At 45.3% G+C, this 9355-nt stretch overlaps 1 protein-coding gene across 9 annotated transcripts in view; it reads left to right on the top strand.

Annotated features, from left to right (window-relative positions):
• LOC114785606 (NACHT, LRR and PYD domains-containing protein 12-like) overlaps positions 1-9355 on the top strand; it is a 438381-nt gene that overhangs the window by 399380 nt on the left and 29646 nt on the right. Inside the window, exon 1 of one of the 9 annotated variants that reach the window (XM_028972004.1) lies at positions 8586-8679. The exons of the other annotated variants lie outside the window; for them this stretch is intronic. The gene's annotated coding sequence lies outside the window, so the exon portion shown is untranslated. Of the gene's footprint in view, positions 1-8585; positions 8680-9355 lie in introns of those variants that run through there. 9 annotated transcript variants of the gene reach the window in all.

Raw genomic sequence — 9355 nt, 5'->3', positions numbered from 1 at the left:
TAATGGGACACCTGATGTTGTCGGGAGCCGACCAATTTGGTGAAATTCGGCTCAAAAGGAGTAACAGCACAATGAAGTTGTGACTGTAAGTTGTAGTCTGTAAGACGCGCACGGAAATGTGACTTGATGCGCGTCATTTCGGAAAATGTGCGTTCGCAAATGTATGTGGATCCAAATATGGAAAGCACTTTTCAACTTAATAATCTGAGGTTTTGTCCAGAGATGTCTGGCCACATTTCTGCAACGGAGGATGACTGCTGTGCGGTTTGGCTGTGTCCTCTTGCCTGAACATCCATTGGCGAGGCAAACAGAAAGTTGCAGCCAAGTCCTTGATTTTTTTTCACAGGGAAAGTGAATGGCTCTCTGATGAAATGTCCTGCATATTTAATTTTCTCAAAATCTGAAAAATGAGAGATGAATTTTTCTTGCATTGTGTGCGTTGACGGTGTAATTGCATCAGTTCATGGTTGCGTCAGTTCTGCGCATATATGAAAACATGATCACCAAAATGATTTTATGTGACAAGAATATTGTTCAAAGTTTGTTTAATACATTTATTTGTTTAATACAATTGTAAAACCAAGTTTTTTTTTTTACGTGGTCAGCATCGCGGCCCGCATTTGCATTTGTGATGGGCCGCAGGTTGAGAACCACTGATCTAGAAGGTGCGGTGGCGCGACGTAAAGTGGCCTAATTATGCAGCAGATCTACTTCCTGTCTTCACTTCTGTTGTTCCTGTGATGACACATCTGACCAATAAGCAGAGAGAAAGTTCTCGCGCAGTTTGGTGCATTTTTCCCTCTGAAATGGACCCGAATCAAGAAGAAAATTCTAGACTGAAGCAAGACCACCTTCGGACCACCTCACCCCCAAAAATGGGGCTATTGTAGCCCCATTATTCACATCACTGTTTATACAAACCTACAAAAAAAATGTTTTTTGCATTTTTATAATATATTTTCACATTTTTGTAAAAATGTATTTGTTACGACTTTTGTTTTCTGAATGTTGTTGGTTTTTTATACTATTAGGTACATGCTTTCAGGTCTTATGATTATTATAAGTACGTTATTATTTACTATAAATTTTTTTATTCACTACGAGATGGACATGCGAACGTGAAAATAAAATGTGAATTCACCAGAGACCATGCAGGAAAGAAGCCTGACGAGGCCTCAGCGTGGCGAGAACCTTCCACGACGTCAGCTGATCCACGCCGGAGAGAAGCCGCACCGATGTCTGGAGTTCGAGAAGAGCTTTACACAAGCGTCCACCGGCTGATACGTTCTGGAGAGAAATCCTGTCGGTGTGCAGACTTCCATCCAACCTCAAAACACACGAAAGGATCCATGCTGGAGATAAACCGTACCGTTGTGAAGACTGCGCCATGACTTTTATTTATAAGAGCTTCTCACCAGCTACAGCTCTGAAAAGTCACCCGAGGACCCACAGCGGAGAGAAGCCTTATCAGCTCCGCACCGTAGGCTCCAACGCCACCAGGAAATACACAAGCAAGAGAAACAAAGCTCGAGTAACAGGAACTTTTAACCATTTTATATTAAAAACTCCTCCAGCAGGACAGATAACAAGCCTTTCTTTTTAATTCTACCATTCGTCCGGAAAGTGTTCACCGTGCATCACTTTTTCTCTAATTTTCTTGTTTCTACACGATTTCTTATGTTACAGCCGTATTCCAATTGGATTCAATACATTTTTTCCTCAAAATTGTAGACACAACACCCCAAAATGACCACATGACAGGTTTACTTGAGGTTTTAACAAATTTATTAAAAACCACATGGACATAAGTATTTACAGACTTTGCTCAATACTTTGTCGATGTGCCGTTGGCAGCAATTTCAGCCTCAAGTCTTATTGAATATGACACCACAAGCTTGGCACATCGATCCTTTGCTGGTTCCGCCCATTCCTCTTTGCAGCACCTCATATGCTGCATTCTTCCCAGTTGGAAAACCGTAATTGTGACTTATCGCACATTTACATGCTTACATGGGAAATTGGTCCTGATGAATACGTACTTTTTGTTGCCGTACGGCTACATAAATTGAAACCCGATAGTGTGCCTCAGAATGCAACGGTATTCCTACAATCTAGGAATCTGCAGTCAGTACCCAGTCTGTAGCACCTGTGTAAAGTCTCAGTATTTCCTGTGATGCTTTAAACCGATTATGACTGAAACAAAAATAAAGTGAAATTTCCTCCAACATGGTGCAGCCTGGTATCCTGGAACAGAAACAGGAATGGAGGAATAGTGATGGTCATGTGGCTGCTTCACATCTCTGGATGGTTGTAAATCTTACAATGTGTCAGTCACTAAATACACTGCTCACAAAAACAAAGGAACCCTTAAACAACACATGTAACCCCAAGACAATCACACTTCTGTAAAATCAAACTGTCCACTTAGGAAGCAACAGTGACAATTAATTTTACATGCTGTTGTACAAATGGAATAGACAACAGGTGGAAATTATAGGTAATTAAGAAGATGTCCCTATTAAAGGCGTGGTCCTGCAGGAACTGCATTTCTCAGTTCCTGTGCTTTCTGGCTGATGTTTTTGTCACCTTTGAACGCTGGGGGTACTTTAAGATGATCCTTTATTAGTCCCACAAGTGGGAAATTTACACTCTAGTTAATTTTCACTCTAGTGGTACCATGAGATGGATTCTAAAACCAACACAAGTGGCTCAAGCAGTGCAGCTCATACAGGATGGAACATCAATGCAAGCTGTGGCAAGAAGGTTTGCTGTCAGTGCCAGTACATCAGGAGACGTGAAGGAGGACAACAACCTAGCAGCAGGACTGCTCCCTTCCGCTTTGTGCAAGGAGGAACATGAGGAGCACTGCCTGAACCCTGCAAAATGACCTCCAGCAGGCCACAAATGTGCATGTGTCTGCTCAGGGTGGTAGTAGCCTAGTGGGTAACACACTCGCCTATGAACCAGAAGACCCAGGTTCACTTAGTACCATTGTGTCCCTGAGAAAGACACTTAATTGACACTCCATGAAGGTCCTATGAGGGCCCGACGTCCACATGTGGGGGTTCTGCTTACAGCCCAACACCATGCAGCATGTTTGGTATTCGCCAGAGAACACCAAGATTGGCAAATTTGCCATTGGCGCCTTGTGCACTTCACAGATGAAAGCAGGTTCACACATGTGACAGTGACAGACTCTTGAGACACCATGGAGAGCATTCTGCACGATGCCAGCAACATCCTCCAGCCTCCATAAACCACTGGTTTAGCAGTGGGTCAGTAATGGTGTGGGGTGGAGTTTCCTTGGTTTGTCAAACAGCCCTCCATGTCTAAGACATCAATGGACTTATTAAATCAGTCTTCTTCAGATTAAACATCAATGCAGACCAGCTCCATCGGTCGAGTCGTCTTTATGCTTTATGCTTGTGTCTGACCTTGAAGGCCCGTCCTATCATGAGTTCCGTTCAGCGCTTCAGCTTTATATGATTCAGGTACAATGAAATCTGATCTCTTGACACTCCATACAGAATTCCATTTTTCATCACAAGTTTGTCCCAGTGTTTCAGGTACCTGAGAACAGCTGCAGGTTCCTTAAATCTTTCTCTTCTCAAAGGTCTTCGATGCCTTACAACATACAACATCACTCTAGAAAGCACCTTGTCGTTGAGCTGACACTGCAGCACAGCACATGGTGACACAGTAAAACGTGTCCTCTGCTTTTAACCATGACCCTTGGTGTGCAGTGGGCAGCCATGACATGCACCCGGGGAGCAGTGAATGGGCCGGTGCTTTGCTCAGTGGAACCTCAGTGGCACATTAGGCTCGGGATTCGACCCGGCAACCTTCTGATCACGGGGCAGCTTCCTTCCCCAAGTGGTGGCTGCGGGGTGGCCAGAGCACCCCAACTACATCAATAATAAGAATTCTGTGCACAAATTCCTTAGCTTCACCGCAATCCAGGTGATGTCGTGAAAACACCTCTTCATAGCACAAGATCAGATCCACAAGATAACTCTTCCAATGCTCTTAAACATCACAGGACTTGATGTCAATCCCGTCCAATCCAGTATGTCTAAGTTTGTCTTCATTGCCACATGAACTTGAGACATGACCATCTGTGGGCTGTGAAGACCTGTTTTTTTAAGCTTGCACCTGAAGATGTTCTTTAATCCATTGCAATCCCTCCCATCCATATCTTCATAGCAATACAGGGGAAAACATCGGGCAACTTTGCATTACGTCTCACTGTCACTGGTCGATCAGATGTGTTGATGCCTTTCATCCGGACCCACCCCTCGGAGAGGAGTCACAACCCATATTGTGGGGCTGAATGAGAGCTTGTGGGTTCGGTCACCACATTACTGCCTGGTGACATAGTATAGGATGCAGGGAGACGTCTCCAAATCAAGTATTCATGACCCGGCTCATTGCACACTGCTGAATTGGACTAACGTCTGCGAACGTGTAACTGTGCCATTGATGGGAAGGTGGGAATTGGAGCTACAGGTAGGGGGTGTCTCCCAGTTCTGGTTAGCTGACATCTCTTGTGTTTTGAGTGGGGATGTTCCTGTTCACCTCCGACCCCACCGGATGCCACTGGTGAAGCGACAGGTGGTGGAGGAGAAGGTCTGAGAGATGGCAGAGGAAGGCATTATTGAACTGTCATGCAGCCTAGGATGGTGGTTGACGGTTTTGTGTCGATTATCACCACCTTAATGCAGTCACTCAATACTGCGAGCGCGACTGAGACAGTGCTTCCTCTGGATTTCCTCATTGGATGGAAGTGGAGTCCATGTAATGTGCTGGGCAGTTTTCACCACCCGCTGCATCGCCTTACGCTCAGCAATAGTGCAGCTTCCATACCACACTGTGAGACAGCTGGTTAGGATGCTCTCTATTGTAGAGTGGTAGAGGTTCACCAGGATGGTAGTGGGTAGCTGGTTCTTTTTTAATGTTCTCAAAAAGAAGAGGCGCTGGTGAGCCTTCTTGACCAGGCTGGAGGTGTTAATGCTCCAGGACAGGTCCTCTGAGATGTGGGTCCCCAGGAACTTGAAGGATGAAACAGGCTCCACAGCCATCCCATTGATGTGGATGGGATCATGCGAGCCTCTTCTCTCCCTCCTGAAGTCCACAATGAGCTCCTTGGTCTTGGTGGTGTTTAGGAGCAGATTATTTTCTGTGCACCAAGTGGCCAGATGCTGGACCTCCTCCCTGTAGGCAGTCTCATCGTTGTTGTCGATGAGACCTATCACCGTGGTGTCATCTACAAACTTAATAACGGAGTTTGATCCATACATAGGTCGGCAGTCATGGGTGAAGAGGGAGTAGAGGAAGGGGCTCAGCACACAGCCCTGTGGTACACCAGTGCTGAGCGTGACAGTAGTGGAGCAGATGTGGCCTGACCTTACATGCTGTGGTCTGCTGGTCAGAAAGTCCATAATCCAGTTGCAAAGTGAGGTGTTGATGTCCAGGGCTTTAAGTTTAGAGATTAACTTAGAGGGGATGACAGTGTTAAATGCTGAGCTGAAATCAACAAACAGCATCCGTGCATATGTGTTTTGCTTGTCCAGGTATGTGAGTACAGAGTGCAGCGCTATGGAGACTGCATCCTCTGTGCTCCTATTGCTACGGTACGCAAACTGATGTGGGTCCAGAGTTGGTGGGAGAAAGTCCCTCAGATGTGCCAGGACTAACCGCTCGAAGCACTTCATGATTATGGGTGTGAGTGCTACAGGGCGGTAGTCATTCAGGCATGTTGGGCTAGAATGTTTCGGCACTGGTACAATGGAGGTAGATTTGAGGCATGTTGGAACAGCTGCTTGGGCGAGAGACATGTTAAAAATGTCTGAATACGCCAGCGAGCTGCTCTGCACATGCTCTAAGTACGCGCCCCGAGATGCCGTCTGGTCCGGCAGCCCTGCACGCGTTGATCTGGCTCAGTGCAGTGCAAACATCTGAGGAGGTGAGTATGATGGGCGAGTGGTCAGTAGAGGAGGAGATCCTGACAGCAGGTTGCTTGTTGTCTCTTTCAAACCGAGCATAAATGTCGTTAAGCTCATTCAGAAAGAGGATATTTGTGGTTGTGGGGGCTGAGTTGCTGGGTTTATAGTCTGTAATGGCCTGAATGCCCTGCCACAAGCGTCGAGGATCAGCATTGGAGAAGTATTCCTCTAGCTTTAGTTTGTAGCAGTGCTTGGCCTTTTTGATGCCCCTCTTCAGATTTGCCCTGGAAATGCTGTAGGCCTGTGCATCACCCGATCTGAAGGCATTGTTGCGTGCCTTCAGCAGGAGACGCACCTCCTTGTTCATCCAAGGCTTCTGATTTGGGTATGTGGTGATCTGTTTCTGAGTAGTAACCGTGTCTATGGTGGTGTTAATGTAGTTCAGAACAGAGGAGGTGTAGATGTCGATGTCCGAGGTGGCCTGTGAAGCAAATATACTCCAGTCTGTGTGTTGGAACCTGTCCTTGAGTGTGATGTCACTTTGATGGTCCTCACTGATGGCTTCACACGGTTGATGAGGGGGGAGTACTTGGGGGTGAGAAACAAAGAAAGGACTTTCTGATTGGGCACAATCCCCTCTGCAGCTGTTTTCCATAGGCGCCCCCATGGAGAGAGTGAGCGTAGCTGTACTAGGGCCCTTCCCAGTTACTGAGTCTGGCAACCGCTATGTCCTCGTGGCTATGGATTACTTCACAAAGTCAGAACTTTGAGACGGCAGTGCAAGAAGAAGGCTGTCGCCGGCTGCAAATAAAAAAAACCCGCTCTACGCCACTTCACCCTCAGAGCAACGGACTACTCGAGCGTTTTAATTGAACTCTGGCAACATCAAAAAGACTGGGACAAGCACTTGCCAATGGTGTTGTGGCCGTGCCACTCGGCAGTCCAAGATTTTACTGGATTTACCCCTGCAGTGCCTTGTTTGGCCGGGAAACTCGAACTGTGGTGGACCTGACGTTTGGCGGACCACCGGAGCCAGAAATTGAGGCGGCATCGGTCCCAGGGTCTGTGCAGGAGCTACAGTGACGATTGGAAGCAGTCCATTACCTGACTCGGAAACACCAACAGGCCGCCAGCGGTAGGCAGAAACGTGCCTATGACACCCGGTGCCAGGGAACACCCCTGGAGGAGGGCACACGAGTTTGGATGTACAACCCCAAACGCACAAATTGGGCGGGCAATGGCAGGGGTCAAGTACGATCTTAAAGAAATGATCAGAGGTGGTGTACCGGGTGCGAACCGGACCTAGACAGTGTTGTCCTACATCGCGATGGGTTGGCGCCCTACCGGGCCAGAGAACTGGTTGTCAACTCCGTACCAAGCACGCCACCCCCCGGCAGCGACGACCCTGGAGGCGGAAACAGGGAGTAGAAACGTGGCCGACAGGAGGCGCCGCGCTCCTGCTGATGAACACTTTTTGAAGCATACAGGTTGGACAACGGAGAAAGGTTCATTGTTTCAGTTTAAAAGAAAAAAGAATGATGTTATTACTGTTGGGAGACTGTTAGATGGTTGCAGATGGTATAGTGGGTCCCTGGGACGGCTGACTCTTGAAGGGGGGGCTATGTAACATTGAGGAATTATGCATGGTTCCCAGAATGCATTACATACAGTTAGGGCCACTAGTTGTAGAGTTACCCACCGTCTTGAAGAAGACATGTTGCTTTATTGGGTTTGGGGGGAAATGTGTGTTAAGAAGTTGAAGTTTGTAAATGTCCTATGCTTGATAGTGCGCCCACGGTTAAAAAAAAAAAAAAAAAAAAAAAAAAAGGGTCGGATCCATGTGGGAGAGATGTCTACTCTTTCTGACACCAATATTACAATATCACCCATCATAACACAAGTATTACATTTCAACATTTAACACTGAACTAGTCACAAACAACCCGCATCACAATATGTTGAAAATAAGGAAATAAATCTTTTTTTTTCTTCCATGTAACCTACGATTCATAAATACATAAACAGTAAAATGAAATTGATATTTGGGAACAATAGAGTCACAGTTAGATTTGTACATTACATTTACATTTTTACATTTACAGCATTTACCAGACGCCCTTATCCAGAGCGACTTACAATCAGTAGTTACAGGGACAGTCCCCCCCTGGAGACACTCAGGGTTAAGTGTCCTGCTCAGGGACACAATGATAGTAAGTGGGGTTTGAACCTGGGTCTTCTGGTTCATAGACAAGTGTGATTGTACATGTAGATGATTAAAGACCGCACTCACAAAAAAAGCCTGGACACGTTTGCTAATCTGAAGATTTGCATTTCATTTCGATGGCGTCGTGGTATTTAAGTACAATTATTTAATATTAGTTAAACTTTTTTCAAATTTTCCGTTCCACCTTAAATGCTGCAATACCAGTATTACGCCTGTAGGGGTGTAGTACATTCAGAAACAAAGTCAGGAAATGATCTCTGTATCCAAATAAATATACAGATTTATGTTCTTTTCTGAAAGAGATTTCTACTATTTACAGGCGTAATACGAGTATTGCAGCATTTAAGGTGAAATGGACCATTCTAATAAGGATCTTGGTGGAACTCCAGCTCTGCTGCTCCACCCCTCAGCCTGAAAATAACAAGACGCGGAAGTCCAGGAACTGATCTCAGATCGGTCATCAAAAGTGAAAGTAAAGAGCTACGCAGGACCAGGAGGACAAAACAGGACAAAGTACGTTCATTTTTACTGTTTAAATACAGTTTACATCACATTTATTACAGACTACAGTGTACAGTCGAGTAAAGTGAGTTATAATAAACTAATTAATAAATATACAGCACGGATTCTGAGTGGAAAAGAATGTCCTTGTGTTGCGTTTTTTAATGTAATTTTATTTGTACACTTTTTACATTTACATTTACAGCATTTATCAGACGCCCTTATCCAGAGCGACTTATAATCAGTAGTTACAGGGACAGTCTCCCTGGAGCAATTTAGGGTTAAGTGTCTTGCTCAGGGACACAATGGTAGTAAGTGGGATTCGAACCCGGGTCTTATGGTTCATAGGCGAGTGTGTTACCCACTAGGCTACTCCACTTTTTAAACGTTTGATTTATACATATATTTTGTTAAGATCATAAGAGAAGAGAAGAAACCGGTGTTCTTACTTCATGTTTCTTTCTGTTTCTGTTTTGGGGACATCAAGGTCCACAAAAATAAGATGGACTGGGTTCTGGATCCTGGAAACTGTACTTTATGTACTTCATTGTCTTTAATGAAACTAAAGAGCAACATTTGGTTGATCGACAGCATGAAACCTCAGAAGAATTTAATTTAGTCAGTGTAACGTCATGTTGTCCACAATACAACTTATGTAACGCGGTAAAGAGAAACTACTGATCCTGGA

Source organism: Denticeps clupeoides, chromosome 3, assembly GCF_900700375.1.
Source record: "Denticeps clupeoides chromosome 3, fDenClu1.1, whole genome shotgun sequence".
Taxonomy (NCBI): domain Eukaryota; kingdom Metazoa; phylum Chordata; class Actinopteri; order Clupeiformes; family Denticipitidae; genus Denticeps; species Denticeps clupeoides.
The sequence above is the reverse complement of the archived record's forward strand: the minus strand, read 5'-3'. Positions and strand labels throughout refer to the sequence as shown.